The sequence below is a fragment of the Pseudophryne corroboree genome, chromosome 12 (genome assembly GCF_028390025.1).
Source record: "Pseudophryne corroboree isolate aPseCor3 chromosome 12, aPseCor3.hap2, whole genome shotgun sequence".
Lineage (NCBI taxonomy): Eukaryota > Metazoa > Chordata > Amphibia > Anura > Myobatrachidae > Pseudophryne > Pseudophryne corroboree.
This window is the reverse complement of record NC_086455.1, coordinates 36667232-36693833: the sequence shown is the minus strand read 5'-3', so window position 1 is coordinate 36693833 and position 26602 is coordinate 36667232. Positions and strand designations below refer to the sequence as shown.

The following is a 26602-nucleotide window of genomic DNA, read 5'->3' as shown; positions in this document are numbered from 1 at the left end:
TTAGTATTGCAGATCCATGATTTGCCAGATTGTGAGTAAGCAACATGTCCAGCAGGAATAGAAGCACACTGGCCCTAATAGTGGGTAGCCGGGAATTAGGTTAATGATGCATTTTCCATAAGATGTGTAATATTTTTAGCCTCTGTAGCAAGGATTAATGGGGCAGATGTATTAAGCCTGGAAAAGTGATAAAGCAGTGATAAGTGGAAGGTGATAAAGCACCAGCCAATCATTACGGGTTTAAAAAATGACAGGAGTTGATTGGCTGGTGTGGTATCACCTTCCACTTATCACTGCTTTATCACTTCTCTAGGCTTAATACATCTGCCCCAATGTGTGGGTTTGCTGGTGATAAGGTTAATACTGCAAGCTGGGGAAGGGGAGACAAAGACTTAGGGGTCTATTCATGAAGCAGTGAAACGTGTGTAGAAGGGAGCCAGTGGAGAAGTTGCCGGTGGCAACCAATCATTATTGAAGTAACATTTATAATTTGCATACTGTACAATTGTACGGAGCAGCTGACTGGTTGCCATGTGCAACTTCTCCACAGGCTCACTTCACCTCTCTTTTCACTGCTTCTTGAATAGACCCCTCAGGGTGCTGACAGTGAGGACTCTGGAGAGCATTATATAAATATGCAGCATTCATTTCTAGATCTCCTCTGCTGTAAAAGATTCACAAGTAAGAGCTTGGAGTCAGGCAGCCAGTGAGAGCTGTGAGGAGAGAAAGGGGTGGGGCCTTCCTGCAGCTCTCTACTGAGTCTGTCCTAGACTGACACTCTAGGACAGAGGTTCTCAAACTCGGTCCTCGGGGGCACACAGTGCATGTTTTGCAGGTAACCCAGCAGGTGCACAGGTGTATTAATTACTCACTGACACATTTTAAAAGGTCCATAGGTGGAGCTAATTATTTCACTTGCGATTCTGAGAGGAGACCTGCAAAACATGCACTGTGTGTCCCCGAGGACCGAGTTTGAGAACCTCTGATATAGAGTTTCTTTCTATGCTGCACCTTAGGAGTACCCATCACTGAAACGATGTGGCCCAGGCCAGACACCAGGGATTGATGTGAATAATATTTAATATTCTATGTTGTTTAGTTCCTTAGGCCAGTGGTTCTCAAACTGTGTGCCAAGGCATCCTGGGGTGCCTCAGGACACTTGCAGGGTTGCCCTGGGTTGGTGGTCCAGGACCAATTAAAATGACTTATGGTCAATGCAATAGGCAAAACCAGTGCTGGTGGCTGTCAGTCTTAAAATACATAGACAAACAGAAGCAAATCTTGTCCCTTAACACACAATTGAACACATTGCACAAATAACCCGGTATCGACTTGCTATATTGCCAGGTCGACACGGGTCACTGTGCGATGTGAAAGGGGCCATGGAGAATTCCCGGGTAGCCTGTACCGGCAATTCAACCCGGGTTATAAGAAGGGTTATTCCCGGGTTGAATACCGGGTCAGTGGCAGTGTGAACGGGTTCGGGACCCTTTCAATACATAGGGAGAGGCGGCGCGGAGGTTAGCTCATCTCCCAGTGCCACCTCCGCCGCTATGGCAACCCGACCCGGCATATTCCTGGGTCGGGAAGCCTGCTGTTGGTGTCCAATGCCGGATCCCACCCAGGAAGGACCCGTTTCCAATTCCCGGGTGGGATCCGACATTGGCCATGTGAAAGGGGTAATATATACACAATTTAACTAATGTAATATTTATTTCTAAATTTCTCAATAAGAAATTTTTGGCCTAGGGGTGCTTTGATAAAAAATTCTGGTGCTGTGATTCAAAAAAAGTTTGAGAACCACTGCCTTAGACTGAGGCCCCCGCATTGTGCACCCCTCCCAAACACACTTAGCAACCGGAGGCAATTCTTCTGTAACCTCTGGGAGTTATGCCACAGAGCAGATTGTGTGTTTCCTGATTGGTTCTAGCTCCCTTTTAAGGCATTCGGCAGTGTATACAGTATATGCTACATTTCAGATTTTTTTCTAAATACTTCATATTACAAAAACTTACACTTTCAGTATCGTGAGACAAACTTGGGTCTTACATCCTCTTTTCCATATTCTTCCTAATTGCGTAGATCTGTTGGTATCAAAGGAAAATACAAAATTTACAGAGGAATGGAGAAACAACTTTTTATCAAGCCTCAATGATTACTGTAGTGAAGGGACATTTGTCCCTTAAAGTTGGCTATTATAAAAACCATACTTTGATCTCTTAAGCAACATCCACCCGCTTTAGCCTGTACTTGTGAACCATGGCTATGTGGAGACAGAGACTGATTTTACCTTATACTATGACTAATGAGAGAGAATATCAGCACAAAGGTCTGTCTACAGTATAGGTATACTCCATTTTCATTAATGTGAAGTATTAGTCAGTGGCACAGCTTGGGGGGGTTTCCGAGTACCCAGAAGCCCAACCGATGGAGCAGGTTTTTTTGTTCAAAGGCAAAGATGGCTTTATCTCAGTCTCTGCACTGGGTGGTTGTCTGCAAACCAATCTATAAAGATTAAGTCACTTTAGCCCTACCTAATGACACAAAATAACCCCCTGCCTCTATCAGCGACTTGTGGCTGCATGTCTCCCCCAGGGCTCAGTGAGTGAATGAGTATGCATGCGTGTATGTGTGTTATATATATGTATGTGTGCTATACTCTGTATATATAAACATATGTATCTATGCATATACAGGAAACCACTGCACTCACCGTACCCAGGAATGGGGTGCACACCTGCACTCACCACACCCATGCCAGGGTGCAAAGGCCTGTGACCACATTGCTCAAATAATATTCCACAGAGAGCCCATCACTCACTTTAGTAAGCTCACTCACCTCAATACATAAATAAATAATGGTGTTTTAGTTCCTGAACTCTACAATGCATTTAATCTTGCAGCCCAACATCAATTGACCCAATCTCACTGCAAGTCCTACGCTATCACGTCGACTTAACAAAAATCTATATATATAATACGTGTGTGCATACACACATATATATATATATATATATACACACACACACACGTACATACATATATATATATACACACATATATATATACCAGCAAATAGAAAACCACAGCACTCGCCACCCCAGAAGCGGGGTGCAGTATCCGCACTCGCCACTAATAGGGTGGGGTGCATGTAGCCCATGGCCACCTACTCAAAAATATAGAAACAAAAAGTTCAGCACTCACCAAAGTGAGCTCACTTATCCTCACAACATCAATGAATAAATGAATAAATGATGGGGGTTTAGTTAGTGAATTGGCCAATGCACGGAAGCCTGCATACCGCTCGCCAAGGTACCCCACCTTCATGCAGGTCCTACACTATCACAAAATCATAAAAATTAAAACCTGGCAACTGTATCACATAATATAACTGCAAATATGCCCTTTTAAAAGCCATGCAGTTCATGGCAGGTACACCTTACACCAAGTGGGCATATTTGCAGTTATATTATGTGATATATATATATATATATATATACACACACACACACTGCAGTTTGGTACCAAGATTACTGTAACAAACTCAGTCTACGTGCAACTCTCTTGTCAGCCACTGCAGCCATCCAGAACTTACTCACTACATAGTAGGATTTCTCCCTGTATTACTCATCTTCTGTATGAGGAAGTCCTAAATCAGACTGCCACTGTTTCTACGGGTGTGGTATGGTATGCCGGCGGCCGGGCTCCCGGCGACCAGCATACCGGTGCCGGAAGCCCGACGGCCGGCATACAGACAGCGTGAGAGCGCAAATGAGCCCCTTGCAGGCTCGCTGCGCTCACCACGCTGCGGGCACGGTGGCGCACTACACGCTATTTATTCTCCCTCCAGGGGGGTCGTGGACCCCCATGAGGGAGAAAAACTGTCGGTATGCCGGCTGTCGGGATTCTGACGCCGGTATACTGTGCGCCGGGATCCCGATAGTCGGTAACCTGAAGACCACCTGTTTCTATACTCTGCTAGCATCGCATGAGAATCTAACCTTACATATCAATGCTTATTTCCCCATAAATGAAGGTTTGCGAGCAGTCCCTCCCTACCTCTGACTGTCTGTCTGTTATTACAGAGTTTGTTTTATCATTGTTGTTTCCAATTGTAAAGCGCAACGGAAATTGCTGCTCTATATAACAAACTTAATAATAATAATAAATATAGAATAATCATAATGACTTTATATTTCTGCACTACAGGCCACCCAAAGCAGGCTAAATACTTTGTACAGTCTCTGCAGACGCGTGCTTGGGGTCTGTAACAGCATGCATGAACCAGTTACTCCGCACGTACAGTATTAGAAAATCATAATTGGCAATTAAAAATAATCAGATTTTTGCATTTCCAGAGGCAGATCCTTTTCCGTATCTCCAGCTTAAACACTTTGTCGCCTCTCTTGCATCTGTTGTTAATTTGACTTCTTTTGAAGTACTTTGTTACCACATTCCCTTGTTAAAAGGTGCATCTGTCCCTCATAGTATTCTCCTATCCTCTAATGTAAAATGTATATCCCAGTGGGAGGCAGATCTGTGCAATCCTGTAGGAGGATTCCTGGTCCACCACTAGAGAAAGGGTATTTAATGGACCTTTTCCATGTAGGGGTGCGGTTCATAGGGTCGACTACCCTTAGGTCGACCACTATTGGTCGACAGTGTCTAAATAGACACCCAAAATAGGTCGACATGACAAAAGGTTGACATGAAGTTTTTTTTTATTTTGGTGTCATTTTCTTCATAGAGTGACCGGGAACCACAATTAGTGCACCGTGTTCGCTCGCCATGCTTCGGTTACCATTCCCAATTGTAGTCCACATGGATTGTAAAGTATGAAAAAGTTCAAAAATGAAAAAAATTCTGAAAAAAACTCATGTCAACCTAGTGCCCATGTCGAACTAATGCATTTCGACCAATAGTGGTCGACATAAGGAGTGTCGACCTAAGTACGGTCGACCTAGAGACCAGATACCCTAGGTAGATAATAGAGAAAGCATACAAAGCATCCTATTGGTGGTTCCTGGTCCCCACTACATAAGATGTTTAATTGCACCTCACCACAATGTTGGAGAGGTTGTAGAATGGAGCTCCTTTGTTCATATCTGGTGGTCCTGTCCCAAGATAGTGGCATTTTAAGATGAGGTTGCAAATCTTATTAGTAAATTGACCAATGTGCCCATTAATATCCATGGTCCATTTAGCAAATGGAGTTGGTCAGGATTAATGGTGTACTCAATGCTGAGAAATACAGGCCGGTATTACCATCAGGGAGGCATCTGATTGGCTCCAAAATTATTCTGCACGAGGACAACAACCTCAAATGTACAGTCAAAGTCATTAAGAATTATCTTCAGCATAAAGAAGAACAAGGAGTCCTGGAAGTGATATTATGGCTCAACAGAGCCCTGATCTCATATCATCGAGTCTGTCTGGGATTACATGAAGAGACAGAAGGAATTGAGCAAGCCTAGGTCCCATTGGCGTTTCTATAATGGGTGCAGTGTGTGCGAGGCACACAACCCCCAGGTCCAGGGGGGCCCACCCCGCACCCATTTGCTTAATACTTACCTCTCTGAAGTCCCCCATCGAAGCCATACCTTTTTCTGCAGCGCAATAGAGTTTGAACACTAGGGGGAACAAACTCTACTGCGCCTGCTGAAAACCCCAGAAAGATGGCATGGCGGCCATTTTTCCGGAGTTTTGCGCATGCGCAGTAGCAAAATCTTCGGGAAAACAGCCGCCGCGCCGTGTTCCCGGAGGTTTGCGCATGCGCAATAGAGTCTGGTCTCAGACTCTATTGCCGTTGCGGAGAAGGATGGCACTGCCGGGGGACCCAGGAGAGGTAAGTATTAAATGCTGTGCCTCAGTCAGAGAGGAGGGGGCCCCTGAAGCAGAAGGCTGCACACGGGCCTCCTCCTCTCTTAAAACGCCCCTGCTAGGTCCACAGTAGATCTGTGGTTAGTTTTCCAAGAAGTAGCTGCATTTTCCTACTCAGCACATGTGCTTACTGTTTTTAAAGGCTCAGTATAAGCTGTCGACAGTTATGCTTTTGACAGTCAAAATGTCAACAGTGTAACGTTGACTGCACAATGCTGACGCGGTAGTAATGTTGAATGTCTTTTAACTTTTATAATGTCTACAAGAGAAAAATGCTTTACCACCACATTTCACCATCATGTTTAATGTTATAATCCCTGTACAGTTAAAATGCTTCCAATAATATTACTACTGCATCAGAATTGTGCAGTCGTCATTACACTATTAACAGTTTGACTTTCAACAACATACTTTAACTGACGAGTAGTTACCTCCCATTTGTAACTACAGCATGTGTTATATTTTACATTTAGAACCAGCTCTGAAAGTGGCTAGACGGAATATGTCACTTTGCTAAATATTGCTGTTCTTTTTTCTGCAATATACTCAGCTGCATGATTATTCCATATCATGATCCAGGTGTCTGAGCTTTCTACAGATACTGTAGGTTTGCTTAATTTTGTAATTAGTATGTAGATACTCACTTCCATATAAAACATTGATATATTTCCTTACCACCAGAGACTGAAGTGGAAATGTATTAAGTTATTTTTATAGTGCACACCTATTACACATCACTTTACAGAGAACTGTTATCTACATCCCTGTACCAGTGGAGATTACGGTCTGTACACACATAGGGGGAGATTTATCAAACCTTGGAGAGAGATAAAGCGGAGAGACAAAGCACTAACCAATCAGCTCGTAACTGTCATTTTAAAACACAGGGGGAGACGTACTAAGCCTTGAAAAGTGATGAAGTGGAGAGTAACAAAGCACCAACCAATCAGCTCCTAACTGCCATGTCACAGGCTGTGTTTGAAAAATGACAGTTGGGAGCTGATTGGCTGGTAGTTTATCACTCTCCACTTTATCACTTTTTAAGACTTATTACATCTGGTCCACAGCCTGTAAAATGACAGATGATGATTGGCTGGTACTTTATATCTCTCCACTTAATCTATCTCAAAGGCTTGGTTAAAAAACAAGCGCTAAATCATAAAAGCATGGCACCTGTGAAAAAAAAGAAGAAATTAATAATGTTTTAACCACACAAATTTCTTCTTTTTTTCACAGGTGCCATGCTTTTATGATTTAGCGCTCGTTTTTTAACCAAGTATCTATTTTCAATTGAGCAGCTTTAATAACACAGCGCGGTAGACATTCTTTTTCTCTTATCTCAAAGGCTTGATACATATCTCCCACATACTAGGTATTGGAACAGCCAATTAACCTACCAGTATGTTTTTGGATTGTGGGAGGAAACTGGAGCACCTAGGGCCCCCCCCGAGCAAACATGTTGAAAACATATAAGCTCCACACCGATGGACCATGAACTGAAGTAATGACCTCAATGTTGGGAAGCAGCAATGTTGACCACTATACCAACCGTGCTGCCCGAAATGTAATTGAATGTAATTCGATGGTAGTACAATTGAAGCAGTAAGGAAAGTTTCAGCAATACATGCTGCTGTATACAGGTCCATTTACTACACTAGGGTTGGGCAGGAAATTTAGGGTGTAGGGCCATTTAACAAGTTATAGTTAACGGTCAAGGGCAGCATACAAAATGTGCCACCAACTTGCCCCTTTTATGCCATAAGACCCCTCCACGTTTCCTTTTGATGCCCCCAGTCCCCTCCACATGCCCCTTATATGACATCAGACCAGTTGATATAATTAAACAATAACTTTTATCATAATACAGGTTGAGTATCCCTTATCCAAAATTCAAAATCACACATTTTTGGTTCCCCTACTGAGATAATGTCACGCATGCATATATATTATATTATACATCTTCATAATATATCTATATATACACATAATATATAATATATATGTCATTATCTCAGTAGGGGACCCAAAAATGTGGGAGTTTGAATTTTGGATAAGGGATACCCCCCCCCCACCACCACCACCACACCCCTCACCCAAACAAAGGACACATTTTTGGATTACCGATGCTTGCCACTGGCAGTGCAAGGATTGGACATCCTCTATCGGCTGTATACACAGAAAGCTGGCACTCCCAGCATGTAGAGCTGAATTGTCTACTCTTTGAGGTACAGTATCATTAGCATCTGCTATATCTGGAGCAGCTGTATGTGACTGTGACATGGAATCGGAGGTAGCCAGGACTTCCCACCAAAAGCACTTGTGGTGGCTCAGAGGAGGTCCTACATTTCTGTGGTCCACTGTACTCTCCTTGCTGAAGAATGCTCATTTGCTCATAGTGAGGTGCTGGAAGTCAGTGGGCTGGACACAATTGCCACGGGACATATTTTGCCCACCCATGTACTGCACAATATATATATATATATATATATATATATATATATATACATACACACACACCATCTATCTTCATTTATTACATAGATGCAACCCCTGAGAAACAACAAGTTAATGTAGAAGGCAGATGCTCTGATGAAAAGGGAGTGAATTTCTTCTCCATCTTCTGATAAGTCCTTCTGAAGTGCAATTATCACTAATAATATATTTGATTACCTAATTGGGACTAATTAATGCCACCTGTGACTGTTATAATTAGTGACATCCTGCCATACTTTTCCATTACATGTTTGTACACTCTCTACAGGAGGGAGAGGACGGAATGTGTGACTTCTGTCTATACTTATAATAAAGTTGTAATGGTAGTGTCTGTACATAGAATTTTTTTTTGAGAAATGTATTTCCTGGGACCGTGTATGAACTATGGAGACAAAACAATTTTTTCTGATTTTTTTTTTTTTTTTTCTGTTCGTTCCGGCATCACTCAAAAACTACAGGATTAATTTGGATGCCGTTTTCACTATTGTATAGCTTAGTGACCTAGACTGAAACTGAGGTATGTATGATCTCAATGTGGCATCAGGAAGAGGAGGAATAAAGGAAAAACCAGACAATTGACACTCAGCGCATGCAGTGTGCAGGCTCCTCAAGTCCAAAATGATTATATGTATATAAATAGAATTTTCTGGGGACTAATATATTTCTTGGGACTGTTTATGCACTTTGGAGACAAAAACATATTTTATCAGAATTTGCACAGGCTCCTCAAGTCCAAAATGGATATCTATATATACATATATACAGATACATCCAACGCTGGCACACAGTGGTTCTTAACAAGGTACTGTGCATTGCCAACCAAATAAGCTGCAAGCAGCCTTAGCATAATGTCCCAAAGGCGGCACTCCAAATAAAGAAGACACCGGAGAGAAGAAGTCTTGCAGGACTTCTTATCTATGTTGTCGTCTTTATTTGAACTGCCGCCTTTGGGACATATATATATATATATATATATATATATATAGATAGATATATAGATATATATATATATATTCATACAGGCAGCTTATCTTGACTCATGAAGTTACAGTACACATGTCAATCCAATAGATGGCGCACCAAGACAAATGCTACATATCAAAGAGTCACTGATCATGATACATGCAACCTTTCAGTGTTACCGTAGGTTAAGTAGCAACAGATTTGGAATCTACAAGATAGTATTTGTTTGACTAAAGTGAACTTATGGTGCACTGGCCGATATATCGGCCGTTCTATTGAAAGGCCAATATATTGCAGGTCCGTTGGCCAGTGTGTACGAGCGATATGCCTGTGAACGCCGTCGTTCACAGACATATCACGTCGGCCCTGCAGCACATTCAATGGGCAATATATCTATTGATATATTAGCCCATCGTGCTGTGCTGACTCTTGCTGCAGACCCTGGCGGTGATTGACGGTTGAACCGGGCAGGCGCCTGTAAATACCTGCCCAGTTCTTGACGTCAGGCCCGACGAATCGGGCAGTGTGTATGCATAACACACTGCCAGGTCCGTCTGTAGATATATCTGCAGATCAACTGATCTGCAGATACAGTATATCTACAAGTGTGTACCCAGCATGAATGGACTGTAAGATTGATTGCCCCTCAAATTGGATTCTGTGGTTTATTACATTTAAAAAAAAAAATAGAAAATTGTGGATTATTGCTTACTGGTGCCCAATATAGAGTCAAGTGTATTTTGTACAGAAACTACAGTTACCTCATATTCATTCTGTGAGCTCATAAAACCATTTTAGTAAGTCACTGAATACTTACTCATATTTAACATCTCTCGATTATAAGAGCAACTATTTCAAATAAAAAAAGAAAAAAATATGTTATCCTATTATCTCTTATACACTATTCATGTAAGTTTCAGTCATATGAGTGAAATGTATCAAGCCTTATAAGTATATTCAATAAGAGTCAGGTCCATTCCGACATGCAGTTGTTGGAATGGACCCGACAACCCCTATTCAAAAGAGTGGCCAAATCCGACTGTCTGATTTGGCTGCTCCCGTTGTCATGTGCTGCTGCTGTCAGCGGCGCCTGGGGGGGGGGGGGGGGGGTGCCGTCTGCCGCGCCGGGAGGAGGGGATGACAGTGGCGCCGGGAGGAGGTGATGACAGCGGCGCCGGGAGGAGGGGATGTCAGCGGCGCCGGGAGGAGGGGATGTCAGCGGCGCCGGGGATGAGACAGCGGAGGAGACGGAGAGGATGGGGGGGGGGGGGGGGGGGAGGAGAGGAGGACACGGGGGAGCAGCTGCTGTAGCAGCGGAGGCTCACGGCAGCGTACACCCGGCTCCAGCAAGCGGGACCTCGCTTGCTGGAGCCGGGTGGACGCTGCTGCTGGGTCCCTGCTCTCCCTGCTGCTCCCCCGTCTCCTGCTCTCAGCTCACTCATCTCAATCCGACTTTTTTTAAAGTCGGATTGAGATTGTTGGAAACGGGGCTAAAACCTGTCGGGTTTGGCCCCGCTTCCGACAGTGCACGCTGATCGCCGGCTGAAGCCGCCGATCAACGTGCATTCCGACAGCATTCTGACAAGTCGGGTTTCCCAATTTGTTGGAATAAATGGGGCCGTAATGAATAGGTCGGAACCCCTTCCGATCTAAAACTGTCGGAAGCTGCTGTCTTTCTGACAAGACGGCAGCTTCCGACAGTTATTGAATATACCCCTTAGAAAGAGAGAGAAAGTGGAGCAGTCACCCATAGGTTCTAGCTATCACTTATCTAGCACAATCTATAAAATGGTTGCTGTGATCAACTTCGCCACTATCGCCTATAAGATTTGATACACCTCTCCCACAGACCATAAGACATATCCCGGAACTTATTCCTCAAATTTGCATCTTCATTGTTGAAATTTAAATAATGCCCTTTACTATTCTAAGTAACCTTTCAATTGAATAGTTACAGTACCTTCAATTCAGGGTTCACTATGTTGTAATTTTTCTTTTAATTTAAACATAATGATTATGTTTAAATTAAAAGAAAAAGTACAACATAGTGAACCCTGAATAATGAAATCTGCCACACAATACTCACAAAAGTAATATTAAATACAATAATGAATGGAATGGATTTGGTAAAACTTACTTCTTTCAGGTTCTTTTCTAGTATACAATAGACCATCACCATCAAGTATGGAAGACAATGCTTTACAGCATCCATAGCTATGCATATACAGTATTTCCTGAAATATACTTTGAGTTATCTTCTAATTTTTAGTATAGCATCAGTAAGGTTTCCTTCCTATTAGCAATCCCAGTGTTCCTTATTAGCTAAACCACATTCTCCTCTATCCTCAGTCCCATAAGAAATGAGGCACTGTAATGAGAAGTATATTTCCAAAAATGTAGTAGATTGCAATAGTTATTCTACCGCATTTCTTTAGAAAGGTTACATGTAACTTTCACAGTAACACTTTGTTCTGGATTCATTAATTTCATGCTAGGAAATAGTGCTGTATCATTACTTTGGAAGAAATAATGAGATTTGTCCAATTTGTTTTTTTTTATACTTACTACATTCCAGTGATGTGCAGTGAGGTCAGATGCTGGGGAGGCACTAACAGCTAACCAACCCCCCACCCACCCACATAGAGAAAAAAAAATTTGTAGTCCCCCATATATCACTAAAACCAGCACCAGGCTGAACCAGCCAGGAGGGGTAATGCCATATCAGGGGAGACACTCAGTGTGGGGTCCCCCTGCCATAACATTGGGCACCCCCCAAACCAGTCAGCCCAGGGCTGGAATTCCTCTGAAAGTGGGGCCCCCAGAAAATAAAAATAAGGGTCCCCCCCTCCCGAGCAACAACCAGTACTGGGCTGATAGTCCAGTGCTATGCCCTGCACCCCTGGTGGCGGTGGATGTGGGGTCATATTGTTCTTTACAGGCGGCCTACAGGTCCCAGCATGCCTGCCCCAGCATTTCGGCACTTGGAGAACCACAGGTGCCAGCATGCCCGGGCATAAAGCGCCCGCTGGCACCTTTAGTCCGCATGTAAAGAAAATATAAAAATAAAATGACACCACACTTTAAAAAAAAAAAAAGTTTTATTATTAAGGGTCTTCACCTGGCGGCGGCGACCATTAAGCTCTTTTGCATGGCCGCCGCCTTCCCAGGGCTTCCGGCGTCTTCACCTGGAAGGCGGCGGCTGTTAAACTCTTTTCCATAGCCGCTGCCCATTCAGGACTTCCGGCGTCTTCTATCTTCAGGAGCTCTTCACTACTCCTCCTCCGCCGTTGGACTGAGGGAGGGAGCGGGGCGATGACGCTGTGAGCCGTGATTGGCTCGTGGTGGCCATCTTAAATTTAAAAAATCACGCTGAGGCGCCATTTTTTAAACTGGTACCGCTCCGCTGCCAAACTCTGCAGAATGGCAGGCAGGGATCTCGGATCTCTGCCTGCCACTATGGCTATCTCCGCTGCATCCCGCTCCGCCACGTCCTGCCGCCAATGTTGCCCGCACCTCCGCCGCATCCTGCCGCCTCTGAAGCCCGCACCTCCGCCGCGCCCACATTGATGACAGCGGATCCAGTGACGGATATGCTGGCCAATCACTGTAGCCTCACTGACAGGGACGTGCTTTCATAGGTTGAAAGCACGTCCCTGTAGCAAAGCGGCACTTTAGTAGGTGCCGCTTTGTAATAGAGTTTGAATGGGCTTTTAGAGCCCGTGGCTTGACCCCGCCCCCGCACTTTTCCCATTCACAATGGGAGGCACCACGACCGGTGCCTCCCAACCCGATTTAGACAGTACTAATGATTAAATGAATATAAAGGAGATAATTATGACATACAATATGTGTCATAAATATCTTCTTTGTATTATTTTAATCATTAATGACAGGGGCGGCACTTCCTCCCCTGACTGCACGTCCCTGCTACATTCTTTGCACCTGTAGAACGCACTACCTCACCCATCGGGGTATATTTTCTAAAAGCTTTTTGGATTTAAAAGGGCAATAATATTAAATGCAAAGCCAGAAGTGTTTTTTGCATTTAATATAATTTTTTTAAATTTCACTTTTAGACCCTTTGAAAATAAAATATGCCCCTTAGGGACCTATTTATCAAATGGTATTTGTAGGATATAACCACAAATATTAAGAATCCCCTGAATGTGCTATGGGGAGATACTGTATCTCAGCGGTCCCTCCATTTCCAACAGCAGCTGCAGCCCTCATACGGTTTCTATGGGGGCTTCGAAGCTGTCAGATTTTCCAAGTGCATTCTGGAGCATGGCCCTGATAAGCTAATGTCATCTCAAGATGGGACTACCACATAAGGGGATATTCAAATAAGTGCCAAATTTTCCGACAGTCAAAAAAAATCGGCATTAATTCAACCATGTATATTCAATATCGGGTGTTTCTGCCCATTTTGTAATCCATTTTCGCCATGTCATTTCTCTTTTTTTTTGTTGAATCGGAATGGTCGAAAACGGAACCAAAACCGGGCGAAAACGCGTGCAAATTTCACAAAATACGTGTATCGGCGGACCAGTCGAAAAATTGTCACGGGCATTGATTAGGGTGAATGTAATTTGCCCTAAAAACTGATAAAAAGTGCGGATTTTCCGACTGTCAGAAAATTTGGCAGTAACTGAATACCCCCATAGTAGCCTTTGGGCTACAACCTTGCATTTTTTTCCAGATTCATCTCTGCCCTGTGCAACGCATGCACCATCCAAAAGTTGTACAAGTGCAGTGTGCACCAGGGCCCTGAACCAATAAGCAATGTCATAGCGTTACGCTACCACACTACTTCCAGCTCTTCGCCACCACAGCCTCTTTATGGAGCAAGTCCCCTTGCAAAATATTTTTGGTAAATTTGCATGGAAATATTCACTTTCATTTTGTGAATTTGCACAAAAAATATTTATCGCTGGGTGAAGTGAACGTCCCCCCATCCCCCACATTCGCTCAGCACACATCGCACTGTGAGGGTAATTCAGACCTGATCGCTCGCTAGCATTTTTTGCAGCGCTGCAATCAGGTCAGAACTGCACATGCGTATGCACCGCAATGCACAGGCGTGTCGCACGGGTACAAAGCGAATCGTTGATGTGTGATGGGTTTTACCAAGAATCCATTCGCACAGCCGATCGCAAGGAGATTGACAGGAAGAAGACGTTTGTAGGTGGCAACTGACCGTTTTCAGGGAGTGGTTGGAAAAATGCAGGCATGTCCAAGCGTTTGCAGGGCGGGTGTCTGACGTCAAGTCCGGCCCCGGACTGGCTGAAGTGATGGCAGCAGCTGAGTAAGTTCTGGGCAACTCAGAAGCTGCACAAAAGTTTTTTTGTACCGCTCGGCTGCACATGCGATCGCACACTTGCACAGCTAAAATACACTCCCCGGTGGGCAGCGACTATGCGAACGCAGGACTGAAAAAAACAGCTAGCGATCAATCAGGTCTCAATGACCCCCCTGTATGCTGAGCGGGAGGAGAGATGTGTGCTGAGCGTTCTGTTACAAATCGCTCAGCACACATCTCCTCGTGTGTACTCCCCTTTACTGTCAGTTATTTCATAGGACTCTTCCCACAAACTACATCCTCTCCCAGATCTTATCACCACTACTGTATATACTTTCATTTTCTGTGTCAGATGATATATTTGGCAAAATTGTGTTACAATTGTTTGTGTAACAATTTCAGCCATTTAGATTTTGAAATCGTCTCCTTTTGAGGGGTAGATAAGGAACAATTAAAATAATAAGATTTTACTTACCGATAAATCTATTTCTCGTAGTCCGTAGTGGATGCTGGGGACTCCGTCAGGACCATGGGGAATAGCGGCTCCGCAGGAGACAGGGCACAAAAGTAAAAGCTTTAGGATCAGGTGGTGTGCACTGGCTCCTCCCCCTATGACCCTCCTCCAAGCCTCAGTTAGGATACTGTGCCTGGACGAGCGTACACAATAAGGAAGGATTTTGAATCCCGGGTAAGACTCATACCAGCCACACCAATCACACTGTACAACCTGTGATCTGAACCCAGTTAACAGCATGATAACAGCGGAGCCTCTGAAAAGATGGCTCACAACAATAATAACCCGATTTTTGTAACAATAACTATGTACAAGTATTGCAGACAATCCGCACTTGGGATGGGCGCCCAGCATCCACTACGGACTAGGAGAAATAGATTTATCGGTAAGTAAAATCTTATTTTCTCTGACGTCCTAGTGGATGCTGGGGACTCCGTCAGGACCATGGGGATTATACCAAAGCTCCCAAACGGGCGGGAGAGTGCGGATGACTCTGTAGCACCGAATGAGAGAACTCCAGGTCCTCTTTAGCCAGGGTATCAAATTTGTAGAATTTTACAAACGTGTTCTCCCCCGACCACGTAGCTGCTCGGCAGAGTTGTAATGCCGAGACCCCTCGGGCAGCCGCCCAGGATGAGCCCACCTTCCTTGTGGAATGGGCCTTGACAGATTTAGGCTGTGGCAGGCCTGCCACAGAATGTGCAAGTTGAAATGTGCTACAAATCCAACGAGCAATCGTCTGCTTAGAAGCAAGAGCACCCAGTTTGTTGGGTGCATACAGGATAACAGCGAGTCAGTTTTCCTGACTCCAGTCGTCCTGGAAACCTATATTTTCAGGGCCCTGACAACATCTAGCAACTTGGAGTCCTCCAAGTCCCTAGTAGCCGCAGGTACCACAATAAGCTGGTTCAGGTGAAACGCTGACACCACCTTAGGAAGAAACTGGGGACGAGTCCGCAGCTCTGCCCTGTCCGAATGGACAATCAGATATGGCTTTTGTGAGACAAAGCCGCCAATTCTGACACTCGCCTGGCCGAGGCCAGGGCCAACTGGTCACTTTTCATGTGAGATATTTCAAATCCACAGATTTAAGCGGTTTAAAATGTGATTTGAGGAATCCCAGAACTACGTTGAGATCCCACAGTGCCACTGGAGGCACAAAAAGGGGGTTGTATATGCAATACTCCCTTGACAAACTTCTGGACTTCAGGAACTGAAGCCAATTCTTTCTGGAAGAAAATTGACAGGGCCGAAATTAGAACCTTAATGGACCCCAATTTGAGGCCCATAGACACTCCTGTTTGCAGGAAATGCAGGAATCGACCGAGTTGAAATTTCTTCGTGGGGCCTTCCTGGCCTCACCCCACGCAACATATTTTCGCCACATGTGGTGATAATGTTTTGCGGTCACCTCCTTCCTGGCTTTGACCAGGGTAGGAATGACCTCTTCCGGAATGCCTTTTTCCCTTAGGATCTGGCGTTCCACCGCCATGCCGTCAAACGCAGCCGCGGTAAGTCTTGGAACAGACCTGGTACTTGCTGAAGCAAGTCCCTTCTTAGCGGCAGAGGCCATGAGTCCTCTGTGAGCATTTCTTGAAGTTCCGGGTGCCACGTCCTTCTTGGCCAATCCGGAGCCACGAGTATAGTTCTTACTCCTCTACGTCTTATAATTCTCAGTACCTTGGTTATGAGAAGCAGAGGAGGGAACACATACACCGACTGGTACACCCACGGTGTTACCAGAACGTCCACAGATATTGCTTGAGGGTCTCTTGACCTGGCGCAATACCTGTCCAGTTTTTTGTTCAGGCGGGACGCCATCATGTCCACCTTTGGTCTTTCCCAACGGTTCACAATCATGTGGAATACTTCCCGATGAAGTACCCACTCTCCCGGGTGGAGGTCGTGCCTGCTGAGGAAGTCTGCTTCCCAGTTGTCCACTCCCGGAATGAACACTGCTGACAGTGCTATCACATGATTTTTCGCCCAGCGAAGAATCCTTGCAGTTTCTGCCATTGCCCTCCTGCTTCTTGTGCCGCCCTGTCTGTTTACGTGGGCGACTGCCGTGATGTTGTCCCACTGGATCAATACCGGCTGACCTTGAAGCAGAGGTCTTGCTAAGCTTAGAACATTGTAAATTGCCCTTAGCTCCAGTATATTTATGTGGAAAGAAGTCTCCAGACTTGATCACACTCCCTGGAAATTTTTTCCCTGTGTGACTGCTCCCCAGCCTCTCAGGCTGGCATCCGTGGTCACCAGAACCCAGTCCTGAATGCCGAATCTGCGGCCCTTTAGTAGATGAGCACTCTGCAGCCACCGCAGAAGAAACACCCTTGTCCTTGGAGACGGGGTTATCCGCTGATGCATCTGAAGATGCGATCCGGACCATTTTTCCAGCAGATCCCACTGAAAAGTTCTTGCGTGAAATCTACCGAATGGAATCGCTTCGTAAGAAGCCACCATTTTTCCCAGGACCCTTGTGCAATGATGCACTGACACTTTTCCTGGTTTTAGGAGGTTCCTGACTAGCTCGGATAACTCCCTGGCTTTCTTCTCCGGGAGAAACACCTTTTTCTGGACTGTGTCCAGAATCATCCCTAGGAACAGCAGACGTGTCGTCGGAAACAGCTGCGGTTTTGGAATATTTAGAATCCACCCGTGCTGTCGTAGAACTACTTGAGATAGTGCTACTCCGACCTCCAACTGTTCTCTGGACCTTGCCCCTATCAGGAGATCGTCCATTTTCTTTGAAGAAGAATCATCATTTCGGCCATTACCTTGGTAAGGACCCGGGGTGCCGTGGACAATCCAACCGGCAGCGTCTGAAACTGATAGTGACAGTTCTGTACCACGAACCTGAGGTACCCTTGGTGAGAAGGGCAAATTGGGACATGGAGGTAAGCATCCCTGATGTCCCGGGACACCATATAGTCCCCTTCTTCCTGGTTCGCTATCACTGCTCTGAGTGACTCCATCTTGATTTGAACCTTTGTATGTAAGTGTTCAACTATTTCAGATTTAGAATAGGTCTCACCGAGCCGTCTGGCTTCAGTACCACAATATAGTGTGGAATAATACCCCTTTCCTTGTTGTAGGAGGGGTACTTTGATTATCACCTGCTGGGAATACAGCTTGTGAATTGTTTCCACTACTGCCTCCCTGTCGGAGGGAGACGTTGGTAAAGCAGACTTCAGGAACCTGCGAGGGGGAGACGTCTCGAATTTCCAATCTGTACCCCTGGGATACTACTTGTAGGATCCAGGGGTCCACTTGCGAGTGAGCCCACTGCGTGCTGAAACTCTTGAGACGACCCCCCCCACCGCACCTGAGTCCGCTTGTACGGCCCCAGCGTCATGCTGAGGACTTGGCAGAAGCGGTGGAGGGCTTCTGTTTCTGGGAATGGGCTGCCTGCTGCAGTCTTCTTCCCTTTCCTCTATCCCATGGCAGATATGACTGGCCTTTTGCCCGCTTGCCCTTATGGGGACGAAAGGACTGAGGCTGAAAAGACGTTGTCTTTTTCTCCTTTATACGGCAATACTTCCATGTGCCGTTTGGAATCTGCATCACCTGACCACTGTCGTGTCCATAAACAACTTCTGGCAGATATGGACATCGCACTTACTCTTGATGCCAGAGTGCAAATATCCCTCTGTGCATCTCGCATATATAGAAATGCATCCTTTAAATGCTCTATAGTCAATACAATACTGTCCCTGTCAAGGGTATCAATATTTTCAGTCAGGGAGTCCGACCAAGCCACCCCAGTGCTGCACATCCAGGCTGAGGCGATCGCTGGTCGCAGTATAACACCAGTATGTGTGTATATACTTTTTAGGATATTTTCCAGCCTCCTATCAGCTGGCTCCTTGAGGGCGGCCCTATCTGGAGACGGTACCGCCACTTGTTTTGATAAGCGTGTGAGCGCCTTATCCACCCTAAGGGGTGTTTCCCAACGCGCCCTAACTTCTGGCGGGAAAGGGTATACCGCCAATAATTTTCTATCGGGGGAAACCCACGCATCATCACACACTTCATTTAATTTATCTGATTCAGGAAAAACTACAGGTAGTTTTTTCACACTCCACATAATACCCTTTTTTGTGGTACTTGTAGTATCAGAAATATGTAACACCTCCTTCATTGCCCTTAACAAGTAACGTGTGGCCCTAAAGGAAAATACGTTTGTTTCTTCACCGTCGACACTGGAGTCAGTGTCCGTGTCTGTGTCGACCGACTGAGGTAAAAGGACGTTTTAACGCCCCTGACGGTGTTTGAGACGCCTGGACAGGTACTAATTGGTTTGCCGGCCGTCTCATGTCGTCAACCGACCTTGCAGCGTGTTGACATTATCACGTAATTCCTTAAATAAGCCATCCATTCCGGTGTCGACTCCCTAGAGAGTGACATCACCATTACAGGCAATTGCTCCGCCTCCTCACCAACATCGTCCTCATACATGTCGACACACACGTACCGACACACAGCACACACACAGGGAATGCTCTGATAGAGGACAGGACCCCACTAGCCCTTTGGGGAGACAGAGGGAGAGTTTGCCAGCACACACCAAAAACGCTATAATTATACAGGGACAACCTTTTTATAAGTGTTTTTCCCTTATAGCATTTTAATATATATAGTCATATCGCCAAATAAGTGCCCCCCCTCTCTGTTTTAACCCTGTTTCTGTAGTGCAGTGCAGGGGAGAGCCTGGGAGCCTTCCCACCAGCATTTCTGTGAGGGAAAATGGCGCTGTGTGCTGAGGAGAATAGGCCCCGCCCCCTTTTCGGCGGGCTTCTTCTCCCGTTTTTCTGATACCTGGCAGGGGTTAAATACATCCATATAGCCCCCAGGGGCTATATGTGATGTATTTTTAGCCAGAATAAGGTACTATCATTGCTGCCCAGGGCGCCCCCCCCAGCGCCCTGCACCCTCAGTGACCGCTGCTATGAAGTGTGCTGACAACAATGGCGCACAGCTGCAGTGCTGTGCGCTACCTTATGAAGACTGAAAAGTCTTCTGCCGCCGGTTTCTGGACCTCTTCACTTTTCGGCATCTGCAAGGGGGTCGGCGGCGCGGCTCCGGGACGAACCCCAGGGTGAGATCTGTGTTCCGACTCCCTCTGGAGCTAATGGTGTCCAGTAGCCTAAGAAGCCAATCCATCCTGCACGCAGGTGAGTTCACTTCTCTCCCCTAAGTCCCTCGATGCAGTGAGCCTGTTGCCAGCAGGACTCACTGAAAATAAAAAACCTAACAAAACTTTTACTCTAAGCAGCTCTTTAGGAGAGCCACCTAGATTGCACCCTTCTCGGCCGGGCACAAAAATCTAACTGAGGCTTGGAGGAGGGTCATAGGGGGAGGAGCCAGTGCACACCACCTGATCCTAAAGCTTTTACTTTTGTGCCCTGTCTCCTGCGGAGCCGCTATTCCCCATGGTCCTGACGGAGTCCCCAGCATCCACTAGGACGTCAGAGAAATTGACATTTCCTCCTATTCATGAATTTAAAACATATTTGACTACTCTCTTGGAACCTCCGGAAGATTCATTAATTTTTTTGGGGGTGCACTGGGCTCCTGGAACCGTGAGTGTTCCTCCCACATCATGCACACTTTCTAGTGACGCGTGCATGAATAATGCAGAGTATTGCAGCCTGCGGGGAGAGGAAGGGACAATTTGATGCAATTTTATGATAATATGGCCCCGTGAACCTCTTCATAGGTAGTAGGTACGCAATTCACAGCAATTTGGGATGAGGGGTTGGACCTAGTGACACAAATAGTCCAGCCCTCCCCATTACAAACCAACTGCATTTCCTCTCTAGGCTTTCTGGAAAGTATCAAAGTGGTAAGTATGATTTAAAATGTGTATGCTGGGCTGTTGATACGGATACACTCCTCATACTGTACATATCAGAATCTGAGGTACTGTATTAGTACAACAACAAAAATGCAAGTATCACCTGTGTCAAGTAGAATTTTAACAATCCTGAGGCTATTTATTAATCCCGGAATATCTCAGAGTTGAGAATGATATAGGGGGTCATTCTGACCTGTTCGCACGCTGCTTTTTGCCGCAGCCGAGCAAATGGGCCCCTACTGCGCATACGCTGTAATGTGCTGGCGCATGCCAGATGACCGAAGGCCGTAGCAGGGCTGCGATCACCTCTGCCTGACAGGCAGAGACGATCGCTGGGCGGGAAGGGTCGGAACGGCGGCGTATGGCCGCCGTTTCGTGGGAGCGGTTCGGCCAACGCAGGCATGGCCGGACTGAACCGGGGGCGGGGCACAGCGGCTGCGTGACGTCACACGCAGCCGCTGCGGGCCGGGGAGCGATGAGTAGCTCCCGGCCAGCACGCTAAAGCTGCGCTGGCCGGGTGCTACTCTTGAAGTGCAAAGGCATCGCCACTCTGCGATGCCTTTGCACTTCTGCAGGGGGGCCGGCACTGACATGCGGGGCGGACTAGCCCTGTGCTGGGCGTCCCGCCGCATGTCAGTGAGAATGATCGTAGATGTGCTAAAATTTACTCGGAATGACCCCCGATATAGTATATAAAAAATTGTGTTCTTTTGGGGCTACAGAAACAAAGGGCTTCCATGTGTCACAGAACTCTAAATATTTGATAGATCTGATTATGTAAACCAAAATTGGTGCTACCTACAACGCAGACGAAGAGACTAATGGTGATCGCCAAGAACCCTGCATGGGAATTTAGACTTTGATGCAGTTTGTTCAAAGGTTGCAGCTCTGTTTGGGTTCCTTGGGTGACAAGCTGGCAATTCAAGTGAGGACCGGCAAGCTCAGGTGCAGGTTTGGGTAAAACCAGATAAAAAGGAACAAGCTGAAGAAATGTCAGGCAGGCCACATGTCCAAGAAGGTAATTACGGTACAAGGGAGTAGACAGAATGATGGTCAATAACTAGCCACGGATCAGTACCAGAAAGACACTGTATAGCAGCACTAGGGGGACAGGCAAGAAGAAATCAAACAAGTCGGGTTAAAACTGTATTGATGAATATGCAAAAATCAGGATACTGGGGACGCTGTACAGTACAGAAGGTGAGTGACACTGCCAGTTTAAATGGGCTGGCTGTTTGAATTTGACTCCTCCATGAAGAAACTTGTTTGATGATTCTTCTTGCCTGTTCCATAGAAACATAGAATTTGAAACATAGAATTTGTCGGCAGATAAGAACCACTTGGCCCATCTAGTCTGCCCCTTTTTTTTTTTTTATATATTATTTTTTTTTATCACTAACCTTATTTGATCCTTATTTCTTTGTAAGGATATCCTTATGTCTATCCCATGCATGTTTAAATTGCTCTACTGTCTTAGCCTCTACCACCTCTGATGGGAGGCTATTCCACTTGTCCACTACCCTTTCTGTGAAATAATTTTTCCGCAAATTTCCCCTGAACCTCCCCCCCTCCAGTCTCAGTGCATGTCCTCGTGTCCATAGTTTTGCTACAGTGTTTTCCTGGTTCTGATCCTTGGCTAGTTATTGACCAGTGGTCACACGTCTGCAACTACAAAGAGCTGGAGAAGCCGTAGAGCAGCAATAGAGCCTGGCAGGGGGGCTGCAAGTAAAGGGAGAGCTCACCCTAAGAAGAGGTACCGCCTTAACCAAAGCTGAAGTCAGGACCAGTGCCAAGGAACCTGGTAAGAGAATACAGGTTTCCAGCAGTCTGAGATAGCATCATTATAGTTGTAAAATGACTTTCCGTTTTAGAAGAATACGTGAATTACTAAAATCTCTTGCAGTAGTTTCAGCAACATTTTTACAAATAAATATTATTTAAACACATTTTGAGAATATAATTGCCACTATTAAGGGTGATCATAATCCATATTTTGTATTGGTAAATGACCTATGTAAGCCACTTGTAAGATAGACCAGTACTTCTTAAGTCCAGTCCCTGTCACACTAACAGGGCATGTTTTCCATAGCTCCTTTGTTCATTATTTACCAGGTTTACTTATTACTCAGAAGACCCACAGGTCATCCCACACAATCATGGAGAGAAAAGATAAACTCCAAACAGACAGGACCTTAATCAGAATCATACCTACAGTATTGTCCTGTGAGGCATCAATGCTAACCACTGTGCTGCCCAAGTCTGGAAATATTTAAAAACTGGCCAGTGTCAGAAGTGTGGGGAACTGGCCTAGTAGAGGGGTATGCAACCTGTGGCACTCCAGCTGCTGTGGAACTACACAGCTCAGCATGCCCTGTCAGTTTTAGCATACCGTAACAGCAAAATGATGGTAGGACATGCTGAGGGATGTAGCAGGACATGCTGAGGGATATACAGTAGTTCAACAGCATCTGGAGTGCCACAGGTTGTCTACACCTGGCCCTAGTATTACCCATTTGCCTCCCTGCAACTGTAAAAACTGGACTGTAATGCCTCAAAAGTATGTACCTGCAAATCAAATGACGTTGAAAAGTCAATATAAGGAAACATCAGTTTGTCCAATCATTTTTCTGTTCTTCTCCCTAAGAGCCATAAAAATCATCTTCACTTTTGCAATGGTATAGCTTTTTCAGCAAATCCTTCCAAAAACTCTTTGAACGTGTATCATTTCCAGCAAATGATGCATAAATATGACTGAATAATTCACAACAGTTCGAAATTCAATCTCATTTAGCCAGTTTGTGGACCTTAAAGTTAAGATAATCGCTAGCTATTGGACTGCCCTCAAATGGAGATCCTCCACCTCGCATTTGCAGTTCAGAGTTTGCCATTGTCTGCCATTCTTAAAGAAATTAACTTTAAAAGGTTGCCTGTTTTAACGTAAGTGGCTAAACTGTATAATATTTTTATAGTTTTTAACTCAAAAGGAAAGTACTACTAAGGTGCTGGAAATGTGCCTACTTAAAATCATCATCTCATAAGTAATAAATGTGGAATCCGTTTATCGTCGAGTTGCTCTCCGTTTTCTTCAGGCCCCCATGACTTCTTCAAATTAAGTCATGATCAGGCCATCTAGAGGTGGTACTATTGCAATCAATTTAGGGTGGCGTAAATTAAACGTATTCATTGGCCCCATTTCCATCTCCACCAATTCCAATATTTAACAATCCAGAATTTAAACCAGGTTGATTCCCCCAATATTATATAGTCTGTGGTTTCCAGGTAGCAATAGGTACTTGAATGACTTTCTTGACGTCAGCTATTTCTATCTTTTACGAAACTGCAAACACAATTGGTCATACCTGATTAAAATATCTGCCACTCTCTCTAACTTTATAGACTTTCACAGATCGCCTAATTTTGCAACTTTCAGACTTCCATTCATAATGATATCACAAGTTCCATATTGTTCCATTCATGTGCATAGTTCATTCTCACATATGCAAGGGCGCAAACCTGTTGAGAATTCCTGCATAAGTTCAGATGATGGCGTACTGAGGGGGTGATTCAGACCTGATTGTAGATGAGAGGATGCACACTCTGCAAGCTACAGAGTTTTTCTTCAATTTCTTTTAAAGTTTGATGTCTTTCGGTATGCTGTTTCGGCAAGAACATACCTGCACCGTGGGAGTTGGGAGGGAGGGGGTGGGGAAACGGTCACTTGCCTCTTGAGGTGCAGAGCCGCCTCCCGCTGCAGGACCACCGTTCCTGAGGGGCTGTTTGTTCAGAGGGGGAATGGCGCCTTGGCTGTCGCAGCCGAAGCATGCCGCACACCCCTAACGCTGCCTGTAGGTGATCATCGTGGTGTGTACACACCGGGGATTCCACTAGGGGGGTCCCCTGGTTCACTGTGCTGCTGAAGCGGGGGCACTTTTGCTCTTCCGGAGGCACTGGATGCGGTGCGAGCCTTGAAAATCTATGTCAAGAGGACGGCTTGGATCAGAAAGATGGATTCCTAGTTCGTGCTGCATGATGCGCAGAAAAAGGGGTGCCCTGCTTCAAAGCAGTCCATTGCTCGTTGGATTAGGCTTACCATCCAACAGGCCTATGCAGCCTTACCTGTTCCACAGTTTCTGAAGGCCACTCTACCAGATCGGTGGGTTCTTCCTGGGCAGCTGCCCGTGGAGTCTCGGCCCTACAACTATGCCAAGCTGCTACCTGGTCGGGGGAGAACACCTTTGTGAAGTTCTACAAGTTTGATACCCTGGCCACAGTTGATACCCAGTTTGGGTAGGCAGTGCTGCAGATGTCTGTGCGCGTTCCCGCCTGTTCTGGAAGCTTTGGGACATCCCCATCATACTAAATCTGTCCCCAATATCCCTTATGGATGCTAGAGAAAATAGGATTTTAAATCCCTACCTGTAAATCCTTTTCTCATAGCTCATAAGGTTCATATTGGGCGCCCACCTCTGTGCCGTGACTTTCTGCAGGTTTTGTTATGTGTTCCTGTTCAGCTGTTGCTGTTAATGTTACCAGGCGTTGCTGGCTAGGTTATATGTTGGTGTGCTGGTGTGTAAATCTCACCACACTTATTGTTGTTATGTTCCTTCTCTCAAGTATGTCATTCTCCTTTGGGCACTGTTTCACCTATAACTGACCTGTAGGAGGAGGCATAGAGGGGAGGAGCCAGCACACCCAGTTGAAGAAATTTAAAGTGCACTGGCTCCTTTGGACCAGTCTATACCCATCGTACTAAATCTGTCCCCAATATCCCTTATTGACTATGAGAAAAGGATTTACTGGTAGGTACTTAAAATCCTATTTTTTTTAAATAATTATAGTGCGTGACTACACACCATAACCCTGGATATCCTTATCCATTAGGAATTTATCTAACCCAATCTTAAAGGTGTTAACTAAGTCCGCCATTACTACTCTCTCAGGCAGGGAATTCCAAACACGTATTGTCCTTACTGTGAAGAAACCTTTTCGCCACTTTGTGCGGAATATCCTCTCCTCTAACCTAAGTGAGTGTCCACATGTCCTCTGTGCTGATCTTACCAAATACAGGTCCTGCGCAAGCTCTGTGTATTGTCCCCTTATAAATTTGTAGATGTTGATCATGTCCCCTCTTAGTCTCCTCTTTTCCAGTGTAAACATGCCTAGCCTTGCAAGCCTTTCCTTGTATTCCAATGTCTCCATGCCCTTAATTAGTGTGGTCGCCAGCCTCTGATCCTTTTCTAGCTCCAGGATACCCTTTTTGTAGTATGGTGCCCAAAATTGTACACAATATTCAAGATGTGGCCTCACTAGTGATTTATATAATGGGAGTATAACACTCTCGCCCCTAGCAGCAATTCCCCGTTTTATGCATGTTAATATCTTATTAGCCTTCTTTGCTGCAATCCTACTTTGGGTACTGCTGCTTAGTTTGCTTTCTATGTGAACTCCTAAGTTTTTTTCCAGTACAGAATCCCCTAATAATACCCCATTTAGTATGTAGGTGTTATTTTTTTTTTGCTACCACAGTACATTACCTTACACTTGTCTGTATTAAAGCTCGTTCTCCATTTAGCTGCCCATGCTTCTAGTTTAACAA

The 26602-nt window shown here is 45.3% G+C and overlaps 1 protein-coding gene across 4 annotated transcripts in view; it reads right to left on the bottom strand.

Annotated features, from left to right (window-relative positions):
- LOC134980479 (transmembrane protein 121) overlaps positions 1-26602 on the bottom strand; it is a 154042-nt gene that overhangs the window by 28042 nt on the left and 99398 nt on the right. For all 4 annotated transcript variants that reach the window (XR_010190409.1, XR_010190410.1, XM_063947322.1 and 1 more), the window contains one exon: positions 2016-2084. The gene's annotated coding sequence lies outside the window, so the exon portion shown is untranslated. The remainder of the gene's footprint in view (positions 1-2015; positions 2085-26602) is intronic.